Here is a 12,001-nt window from a genome sequence, read left to right as displayed (position 1 = left end):
CTTGATATAGGTCATTTTGATCTAAAGGCAATGAAAGATGAGTAAGAGCGACGAGGCCTTCAGTCCTCCCTCCCCAGGTCCACTCTGCAGAGCAGATGGATGTTGCCCTCTGCCCTGCAGTCTGCAAAAAGGTGGCTGGAATTCCAGTTGGCTCCTGGGTGTGCCCTTCTGGAAGGCTCAGCCTCCAGCCACTGTAGCTTCTCTTTTGCCGCACACTGATTCTCGAAAGTGTATATCTTGTTTTCTGCTGAGAAGCCAGACACCCAGGCTACACCCCTAGTATAATGTATGTGATTATGTGAAGTGTTCTTCGTGGCTATAAAATCTGCTTGCTTCTCTCGTGTTAATCTTATTTTGTCTCTGAACTTTGATATTTGAGGGGAAATGGCTTTTTCCTTCTCTCTGTATCAAACCTCCCCTTCTGAGGCTTATTTACAATAAGGGCAAACTCATCAATGTCAACTCGAAGTCCCTGCTGCCCTGTAAGGTTGGGACCTGCAAAGCCCTGAGCCAGATGTCCCCGGCTGCTGGGTGCTAGGGAAGCCTGCTGGTGGAGATGTGAAGGAAGGCCTCCCAGGATTTACACAGAGGACCGGGTGGGCTGCTAAGAGCCCATGTAAGGATGGAGAATAGGTGTAGGTTGTGGACAGGGGCATCTCACAGCCAAGAGCAAATGTGAGCCCTGGCAGATATGGAGGACCATTCCTTCCCCTGTACAGCTGACCGCACCCCACCTATACACGAAGGGACAGACAAAGCATAGGACAGGATGCAGAAATGGAAAAGGTAGAAAGAGCCCAGCCTGGACCCCCTGTGGGCTGGAAGGTGAACTCAGGTATGAAAGCAGAGCCTTAAACAGCAGGTTAAACCAGACTTCCCCTCCTGGATACCAGTGGCCATGGGGTGGGTTGAGCACAAGGGGCAAGCCTACAGGGTCTGCAAAGGTCTTACATAGGCTCTGTTGAAAGAGGCAGAGATGGGAGTTAGGGAGGCGGCTCGTTAGGTAATATTGCTTGCTGGAAAAACAAGACTACGTGAGTTCAAATCCCTAGCAACCAATAAAAGTCAGACATGGCACCTGTAATGCCAGCATTGAAGGGTAGAGACAGGCTGATCCTGGGGTTTATCTGGCAGGCCAGCCTGTCTAGCCCAAACAACAAGATGCCAATGGTGCCTCAAAAAATGAGATGGTGGGTGTCTTAGGCAGGGTTTCATTGCTCTGGAAAGGCGTTTAGTCCATTATCATCATGGTTGGAATCACGGTGGTGTCCAAGAGGACATAATTCTAAAGGAGGAGCTGAGAGTTCGCCATGTTGATGTCCAGGCAGCAGCAGGAGACTGTGCCATGCTGCACACAATCACTCATAGCTTGAGCACAGGAGACCTCAAGCCCTGCCCCCATAGTGACACACTTCCTCCAACAAGGCCACACCTACTCTAACAAGGCCACACCTCCTAATAGTCCCCAAGCATTCAAATACACGAGTCTAGGGGGGGGGGGGGCATTCCTTTTTAAGCCATCACAGTGGGTGATAAGGGATGGTACCTGATGTCTTCTTCCAGCTGCATAGGCATATGGGCACATGCACACACACACTTCTTTGTCTGAAATGTCCCAGGTTTGGTAGCTCTACACATTCATATCTATATGCCATGAAGGACATGCTTCACCCTCAGAGCTACAAGGAGTGGGCATCCAGCTGACTACAGCCTACCTCTGCTGTGTGGTGTCTCACAGTCCAGCAGTGAGATAAGACAGGAGGCCAGGGAGCCCAGGTAACTGATAAAGGGACATGCTCAAGGAGGCATTAAGAAGCCTGAGGGTTCACTTGCTGTTTTTAAACAAACCCTGAGTAAACTTGTAAGTGACCATAACGCCTCCTTGTACCACCCCCATGGGGTAAGACCGTGACTGCATCCATCTGTGAGAAAGGACAGACAACCTGTTCCTGACCGCCATCTGATGAAGATGGCAAAGAGGAGGACCAAAGGCAGCTACTGGCTGTATGGATAAGCACTGTGTACCTTTTCAGAATGGCTGTTCTGAATGCCCTAGGGCTAGGGACTGTCATTTTAAATGGCGTGAGGAAACAAGTGATATTCACACTGATACCCAAAGCCCAGGGGCTGGGGTGGGGGTGGGGGTGGGGCAAATAGAGACCAGCTCGCAGATCTGCAGTGGAGATAGCTCAGTTGGTAAAGTGTTTGCCTTGCAAGCACAAGGACCTGAGTTCAATTCCAAGAACCCACATTAGAAGGAGGAGGAGAAAGAAGAAAGAAGGAAGAGGAAGAGGAAGAAGAAGAGGAAGAGGAGGAAAGCAGCAGCAGCAGCTAAGCATGGTGGTATGAATGTGTCACCCAGTACTAAGGAGGCAGAGAGAGGTGGATCCTGAGGCTCCCTGGCCAACCTGCCTGGCCTGCTTGGCAAGTTCCAAGCCAGTGAGAGGCCCTGTCTATCTTAGTTTCCTAGCATGGCCAAGGCAACTTATAAAAGGAAGGGTTTGTTCAAGGATTACAGATCCAGAGTTAGAGGAGCATGGCAACAGGCAGGCAGGAATGGTGCTGGAGCAACATCTGAGAGCTCATATCCTGATTTACAAACGGGAAGCAGAAAGATTATTGGAAGCCTCAAAGCCCACTCCTAGTGACATACCTCTTCCAGTGAGGCCACACCCCCTCCAATGAGGCCATACCTCCTAATCCTTCCCAAACAGTTCCACCAATGGGGAACCAGTTATTCAAAATATGAACCTATGGGGGCCATTCTCACTCAAAGTGCTATACTGACAAAAATGGTGGCCAACACCTGAAGAATGATATCTGATGTCCTCTGGCCTCGACATGTACACACACACATGTGCTCAGCACCTGCACACACAGACACACTTGAACACACATATGTAGACATGTATACACACACACCACATAATAATAGGTCTGCTTTTGGCCTGAACAAAACCACAAACTGGCATGAGAACCAAAGTCTGAGGCCTGACACACAAGGTGGTATTCTAGCACATTCCCTCAGGTGGCTGTTGAGATGATTTTAGCATGAGAATGTCTAGGACCTTCTCTGGTACCGCAGGTCAGTCTGGGAATAGCTACCAAATAGAGTGGGCGGGGGGGGGGGGGGCACTGTTCAGAAGGGCCCTGACACCGTAGCTCAGTGAGGAAACACTGCAGCTGCAGCCACAGGGCTGCCTGGAGCACCAGTCACCTGAGCCCAAAGGGCCTTTCCAGAGGAAGCCAGCAGGAGAGGGCAGGCACTTTCCCTGGACTCTCATTACAAAATGGAGGGGGAAAACACTGGTTTGTGTGTGTGTGTGTGTGTGTGTGTGTGTGTGTGTGTGTGTGTGTGTGTTGGGGGTGGAGGACTTTGTCTTAGCCAAGGGCAAAGGTCAATCCACAGCACAAAAATAAAATAAAATAAATAGCGGCTTCCTGATCTGCAGTAGCATACGCCTGGGAAATGGGACTGCCTGGCCTGTGGCTTGGCTGGAGCCCACAGCCCATGCATTCTCCTATCAGTGATTTCTCTACCATGAAAGCAGATACCAGCTCCTGGAAGAAGGTAGTAAGAGCAAAACCACAGGCTGGAGAGGCAGGCACCTCTAGCCTACTGGTCTCCAAAGTGATGATTTTTATGGGGGAAAACATGAGTGGTGAAAGTTTAAAACAAGGAAAAGTGCCAAGTGACATTATTTGAAGCGCCACCTGGGTCTCCATCACTGTGCTAAACACATGAATCTGTCAGTCTGGAAATGGCTGGCTTAGCCTGCCTGGAGTGTTGACTCTTGTAACAGATTCCCTTGTTGCTGTGGCCACCCTGTCTCTCCTGGCTGAAAGCAGAGCTCCTGTGTGTGAGTGGAGGACCATCTGTGTATTGCTTTGCTAGGGATGCCATAATAATGTTCCACAATCCAAGGAGACTGAGTAACAGGCATTGGCTGTCCCATAGTGCTGGAGGCTGGGAGCTAGATCCAGGGGAGAGCAGGGCTGTGGTCCCTCCCTAGGGAAGGCCCAGGGAGAGATCTGCTCCACATCCTTCTCCTCACTTCAGGCAGCAGAACTCCAGGCTTTACATAGTCATATACTATCTCTGTTTCCTCTCCCTCCCCCCTCTCTCCCTCCCTCCTTCCCCCTTCCCTCTCTCTCCCTCCCTCCACCCCCAACCCCCATACATTGTATATTTCCATGTGGGAACTGTGCCTTCCGCCTCACCTCACTGAGTACCTCCGTTTTCTCTGTCTCAGCCCAGTAGATATTTTACAAATACACAGATACATTTGAATGCCCAATCTTCTCACTCTTTCACATAAAGGAAGATGGCTCAGTTCGCTAAGTGCTGCAGTACAACAAACATGAGGACCCGAGTTCAGATCCTCCTCCCTTAAGAAAACCGCTAGGTACAGCTGCCTACATGTGTCATCCTTGCGTTGAAGAGCCTGACACAGAAGGGGCATGGATGCTTGCTGGCCAGCTGGTCTGGCTACACTGATGAGCTCTAGGTTCAGTGAGAGACCCTGTCTCTAATAGTAAGCTGAAGAGCAATTGAAGAAGGCACCTGAAGTTGGCCTCTGCACACCCCCATCTGTCTGCACAGTTGAATGCATATACACAAACATGCATGTGCACATGCACACACGCACACACACACACAGGATGGCTGTGGAGGCCATGTGACAGACACAACTAACCAGTCATTCCCAGCCTTCTCTTCTCCCACAGCTCAGTGCTCTTCACTGGAGCTATTAGGAGTCTTTGGGGGCAGTGGTGCTGGAGAGATGGCTCAGTGGTTAAGAGCACTGCCTGCTCTTCCAGAGGTCCTGAGTTCAATTCCCGGCAACCACATCTTCTTCTGGCACGCAGGTGTACGTGCAGATAGAGCACTCTATGTGCATAAATAAATAAATAAGTAAATAAAAATAAATAAATAAACCTTTAAAAAAAAGAGTTGTAGGGGGTGCCTCATGGAGGCCCTTGGTGTGCAAGGCTGAGGCCACATAGAGCAACAAGGGATCGTACACCCTAGGCTCACGGCCGCTGGTTTCCTCTCAACAAGGGCATCCTTATGTACTTGGCTCAGTGACTGATCAGATTTCCATGCTTTGAGCCTGTGGCATCCCTGCAAGAAAGAAACCAAGGCAGCCCATCAGCACTCAGCTCTCTCCAGTGCTGGTCAGAGTCCACACACAGCAGGGTCCCTTGGTAAGAAGGATCTGCTGCACTGGGTGTCCCAGGGGCAAAGCAAGACCACCGTTTCTTCTGCCCTTGACCTCGCCTGCCATAACACTGGAGTTGGAAATTATTGGCAGATTCACGCATGTCATCTCTGCTGCACACCACTTATACATGCTCAGGGCACCCCACAGGGTCTGACACCCCTCCACCTGGCTAGGGTACATCAGGTCTCTCCACACCGTAGACTCTGGCACTTCCTGCTTCTTGTTCCATCTTGGGGACCAACTTGTGCCCCTCACCAAAGTTACTGGATGGTAAGGTCTTCATTTCTAGAGCCTCAATATGCAGCTGTGTGTGGAAACTGAGGCCCCCGAAGAGATCATTAAAGTGAAACAAGGCCACACAGATGGGTCCAGTCAATTTTATCGGGGACACAGACTCACGGAGGAAGAACTCAGGAAGCAGACCCCTCCTGCAAGCCAAGGAGAAAAGCCCCAGGAGGGACTGAGCCTGTCTCTCCTTCATCTGGGCCATCGGCCTGCAATGCTCAGAGATAATAAGCACTTGCTGTTCATACAGCCAGCCCAAGGGTCTTGCTGCATAGGACATATAGACACTCTGTGTTTCAGAAGCCACCAAATTCAGGCATACATAAATTAAATAGAAACAAGAGGAAAAAAATGTCAAAATATGTGCAGAACTTCTCTTTCAGAAGTCAGCTAAGAATTCTTTTCCTAATAGGTGAAACTGTGTTTCTCATGTGTAGCAAAAGAAATGTGTGGTGCAGGTTTTTCTTCTACTCGTTTGTCAGGGAGGAGGAGGGCACAGAGTCCACGACTGGAATGTACAAGGAGGCAGAAAGGTGGAGGCAAGCCTAACTCCTGACCGCCGAGGGCCTTGGTGGGACCTCCACTGGACAGCTGCACTGGCAGGGGCCGGGCTGTAGCGATAGGTTTGCAGTGCTGTAGGTTGCCCACTACGGCAATAGCTCGAAGACACTGACAGGTGTCAGCCTGGAAGGAGCTTGGTACTGTGTGTGGACACATGACAGAGGTTATCTCCCCAGAAAATATGCTCCCTGGAAGTTTCATGTGGATAAGGTGTGTGTGTGTGTGTGTGTGTGTGTGTGTGTGTGTGTGTGTGTGTGTGTGTGTGTGTCAGCACCTGGAGTGAAGCTGATGGGAGAGTACTCTGCCGCCAACTCCCTTCCTCTGGCATCCCATGGGTTCCTCTGTCTGTGGTCACCAGCAGGAAGAGTTCTCTCTTCCGGGCTCCCTCTCTCTCTCCCAGTTCCCATGGGATGATCTCAACTATGCATCTAAGGCTCTTTTGCATCATTTCTGCTCCCCTGCAGGTTTTTCTCCCTCCTTCCCACCCCCTTTCCTTCCTCCCTCCCCCCCCACATGCACGCGCGCGCACACACACACACGCATACACACACACGCATACACACACACGGTCTCACTGTGTAGCCCAAGCTGGCCTCTTCAGTCTCTCTGCTTTTTAATTTGTTTGTTTTGTTTTGTTTTGTTTTTTTTGCCAACTTGACACAAGCTAGAGTCATCTGGGAGGAATAAACATCAGTTGTGGACTTGCCTCCATCAGGTTGGTCTATAGGCAAGGTTTTGGGGGCATTTTCTTGATCGATGATTGATGGGCCGATGGTCCTGAGTTGTATAGGAAGGCACACTGAGCACACCACGGGGAGCAAGGCAGTAACCAGTGCTCCTCCGTGGTCTCTGCATCAGCTCCTGCCTCCAGGTTCCTGCTTGAGCTCCCACTCTGACTTCCCTCAGTGGGCCTGTGATGGAGACACTTGTAAGCCGAATAATCCTTTTCCTCCCCAAGATGCTTTCTGTCACAGTATTTATCATGACAGTAGAAACCATCCAGGAACAGCCTGTAAGGCTAAGGTTGTAGGCGTGCGCCACAGTGCCCATCCAAGCAGCTTCTTACTAGAAGTAAAGGTAGTGATACTCGCTAATATTCATACATGGCTGTCATAAGCCAGACACAGGCCAGGCAGTTCCAGGCCTCTGGGTTGTCCATGCATACAGCTCAGTGTCAATTTGTATCTGGATGCAGCCTTATTCACATGCATAAACGAGATGAACGGGGCATGAAGATGCATGGTGCACATCTTGGAATGTTTCCGGTCCCTTTCCTGCCATGTACATGAGAGAAAATAAAATTGAGGTAATTGAATGAGGAAGAGAAGAGGAAACGACAATAGCAATAGCTGGTTTACATTTATTACCTAAACCAGCCAGGTGGGAAATGGCCTTGTGGCCTTCTTACAGATGAGGAGCTGAGGCAGGCTCACGGTACAAGGTCAAAGTCAAAGTCTTAGCACGGAGGAGGCTCCTGCCCCCCTGGCTGGGGCAGGCTCATCAAAACTTACAGGTGTGAAGGGTGTTCCTTTGTAACCTATCAGCTTTGTTTCTCTGTGGCTGTTGAGGTCATAGTCTTCCCACAGGCCACCCAAAGCATCTCTCTGCCTCAGACAGGTGCAGGTGAGGTCAAACTCAGTGGTGTCCGGATAGGGAGCAACGCCCCAGGCCTGTTTTGACCTGTGAGGTGTATCTTCCAGAAGTCAGGATGGTCAGGAAAGTTTGGTCGAGGAAATGGATTTTCAAAACTTCCTTTATTTGTGCTTTTGTACCTCAGAGGTGAGGCTCTGGTAGTGGGTATAGACTCAGCACGGGAGGCAGCAAAGCAAGACTTGGGGCAGCAAAGGAAGGGCTGAACCCCTGAGGGTGCTGTGGCTCACGTATGCTCCTGTCCTTCCCCACCTCCTATCTTGCTGCTGTGACAAATGCCCAGCCAATGCTATTGCAAGATGGAAGAACTTTTGCTTTGACTATGGTTCCAGGGCTTGTTGTCCATCACGGCAGAAGAGGCATGAGTTCGGCAGCAGAAGGCAGCTGGTCACCCTGCATCCGGTCAGGAAGCAGAAATGAATGCTGGTACTCCACTGCCTTTCTCCTTATTCACCCTGGGACTCCAGCCACAGAAATGTTTGTATTTAATGGGTTTCTTCCACCTCAATTAACCCACGTTAGATAATCCCCTATGCCGGAGGTTTGTTTCCATGGTGACTCTAAATCCCATCAAACTGACAATCAAGATGAACTGCTATACTCCCTGACTTTCATGGGACTGGAGAGGTAGGCTCCAATGGCCTCCCCCAGGGGGACAGGCCAGGAAGCACTGAGGACACAGCAACATCAGGCCCACAGAGGATATTCTGGCCTCCCTGCCTTTTAGGCCAAGGCTCCAGAGGTGCCCAGATGACAGTAGATTATTCATAGTGCATTTGCATTCAGGGTCACCACAGGCAGGGGGCTAGCCAATATGGTAGCTCTAGGGGCTACAGGTAGTGGGGTTGAGGGGCAAGCACTGTAGCATCCTCAGGCACCAAGTGGGTCCTCGGTTGCAGACGAGAGAGGAGGGCATATGACGGCAGCCTCCTGAGATCCAGGCATGTTCCAGGTACCTGAGTCCTTCCCCGAGGGTCCTCAGACCTCCAAGCCATATTAAGGGCAACAGCCAAGGGCAAGGAGTCCTGGGAGAACAAGCAATTCCTGAAGACTATAAAATCCCCTGAGCTTAAAACTGGGCCAGACACTGTTTTTTTTTTCCTTCTATACTTCCCTGATTCAGAAGGAATTAAGAAATGATCTACATACCCGTGTGTGGTGTGATTTGGTTTGAGACCTCCACACTTGGCATTTGAGACTCTCAAACACCAGGAACTTAGTTTGCTACAAGAAAAGAGGCACAGACTTGGTGGTTTGAACAACAGAAAAGCCTATGTGATCACCAACCTGGGGCTGGAGGCTGGAGACCTGGCCAAGGCCAGGGCTGGCTGGTTCCTCTGATGGCCGTGATGGCCATGTGGCCTCACAGGTTTAGGAAGCATCGTTCTCATCCCTATTCCCATCCTCAGACGTAGTTTCTGCTGTGTGCATGTCCCTATGTCCAAATGTCCTTCTAAGACATCAGTCACAGGAGCATGGGCCTTCCTCTAGCATGGCCTCGTTTTTACTAATGACATCTGCAGTGACCCAGTTTCCAAACAAGGTCACATCCTCAAGTGCTGGGGGTTAGGATTCAGTCCAAGAATGACAGTGTGTGTGTATGTATGCTTGTGTGCTTGTATGTATGTGTGTGTGTGTGTGTTAATGTATGCTTGTGTGCATGTATGTATGTGTGTGTGTGTCCAACTGATGGTAGTAACTGATTTTTGATTGGATTCCATGTCAGAATGTCACTGGCCATTTGGACAACTGTCGCGGAGGAAATATTTGCTGCAGTCACTATATCCACTCCCCATTTCCAAGGACTAGTCCATAGCTGTGTGTGCTGGGTGCCACTGCAGGGCTGGGGAGAACATCAGTGAACAAGAGGTGAGAGTGCCACTCTCCTGTCACCTCCACAGAAGAGCAACGGCAAGGAACACCCTAGCCTTCCATTTGCCCTGCAGGCTCTAGTCTGGCCTCCTGGCTCATCACCTGTAACATCACAGCAAAGCCTGTGAGGTGGGCACAGCCACATTTGCATCTTGCAGGAGGAAACCGAGGGAGCCAAGGTGGTGGCACTTGCACCAGGTTGGACAACAGTATCTGACCTCAACTAAGTCAGTTCGCTATAATACCCATACTGCATAATCGAAACCCAGGATATCAGAAGAGAAAGGCAGGGAGCGGAAAGGTGGGGAGTGGGGGGTGGATACTACAGGTCTATCTTACTAAGACACCCACATTGGTCCCACCCCTATGACTTGTTCAAACCTACTTTCCTCCTTAAAAGTCTTGTCTCCTAACAGTTTGCAGGGGGTGGGGAGAGCATAAATTAGGGCATCAGCACAACTCAGTCCTGGATAAACACTAGGTTTTTCTAGAATGTTTTAATTGCCCTAACCAGAACCATGAGCCTGTGAAACATTCATCTGTACATTCTCCTCCTCTGTGCCTGCCAATTAGGAATCTGCTGTCTTTCTGGATTTATCTGATCCAGATGCCTCACACAGCATCATATAATCATGTAGTACATGCAGTATGTGGCCTTCTCTGTCTGGCATTGTTCACACAGCTCAAAGTTCACACAGCCAAATTGATTTCTTCCATGCTAGGGATTGAACCTAGGACTCTGGGCATGCTAGGCCCAACGAGCTACATCATCAGTCCTCACGCCCATTGTACTGACACTCCCCCCTCTCCCTTTCACTTCCCCTCCCCCCCTCATAATTGAGGTTGCAAAGAACCAGGACCCCTGGGACTTTGGCAAGGTCAGACTTCTGCTGTTGTGTGGAGTGCTCTCCTGCAAGTGTCCATTGGCCAAGTAAGTATGGAGCATCCAAAGTGCCAGGAACATTCTCAGTCTGAGTTGTCTATAAGGGAATCCCCAGTGTGGATTCTAGACCCAATAAGCTTGAAAAATAACTGAGCAAGTAATTTCCCTTTTGGGGTGAGAGCAGGAGTGGTATCTCCCCACAAGCTTGAAAGAGGGCTTGAGGAGGCTAAGGTATGAATGTGCTTGGTTTTTTTTTGGAGAGAACCACCAAGGATGCCACAGCGCCCTGGCAGTACAGCCACCCATAAGCCTTAGCACTTGCTACCAGGCCAGGCCATGTTTCTGAGGTTGAGTGGTCATGCTGCCATCTGCCGGCTAAATGGAAACCTGCACAAAGTAGCAAGGGCAGAGGATAGGACCATCAAGCTGAAAGGACATTGGACCAAGCTGTTACACAGGCATTCAGGACACTGGTGCCAAGAGACGTTTCTGGTTCATTTTTCATAGTTCATTTTTTTCTAGATTCATTTACACATCACAAAACTTACATATGGCAGGTATACAATTGGTGATTTTTAAAATAAATGTATAATTTTGCAGTGATGGCAAAGAGAGTATGGTACACCCCCAAGCCTCACCTCTGGCACACATATCCTTTCACAGATGTTTTTGATAAGGGACAATGTCAGTGAAAATTTATGACAGAATAAGGTCATTGTGTACCACTTGGAAAAACATGTCTAAATGCATTTGTATCTGAGCAAAGTATCTGGAAGGAGCTAAAGCCATGAATGGAAACAGTGCTGCCTTGCTGGGCGTGCTGGGAGTTGATGACATGATACAGGGCACGGCAGAGGGTCTTGCCAAGTCTTACCTACTGTTTTGTTTTGTTTTGTTGTTTTTTGAGACAGGGTTTCTCTATGCAGCCCTGGAACTCACAGAGATCTGCCTGCCTCTGTCTCCCAAGTGCTGGGATTAAAGGTATGCGCCACTGCCAACCTACTACTGCTCTTTTATTGAACTTAAGTTTTCTATATTATCTGTATGTATGCAAGTGAGTGCAGTGCCTGTGGAGGCCAGAAGAGGGTGATAGACACCGCTTAGAGCTAGAGGTAACAGGTGTTTTTTAGCATCCCAATACAGAACTGAGCTGAACTGGGGTCCGCAGCAAGCATTCATATAACTCCAGAGGTCTGAGAGGTCCAGGTAAGAGGTCTTGGGCTTACTGAGTTGTGGTCCGAAGTCTTGAGATCTAGAAAGTGGGCAGGGAAAAAAGGGGGGGGATCCAGGGCCTAGGCTCTGGGACACTTGATGTTCAGATGTGGACTGGAGTGAGCAAGGATAGATTCTGAGACTGAGCTGGTCACTGGAGAAAGGAGTATCCCTAGAAATAAAGGCAGATGTACTGCTCAGGTCTACCTGAGAGCCACCTGAGCTGGGGGGTGGGGGTTGAGAATCCATTTGTGAATTGCAATGGAGAGGCCACTGGTCACCTGAGGGAAAGCATCTCAGCAGAGTAATGACT

Source organism: Acomys minous, assembly GCF_964271855.1.
Source record: "Acomys minous genome assembly, chromosome: 10".
NCBI lineage: Eukaryota > Metazoa > Chordata > Mammalia > Rodentia > Muridae > Acomys > Acomys minous.
Note: the sequence above shows the minus strand (reverse complement) of the source record.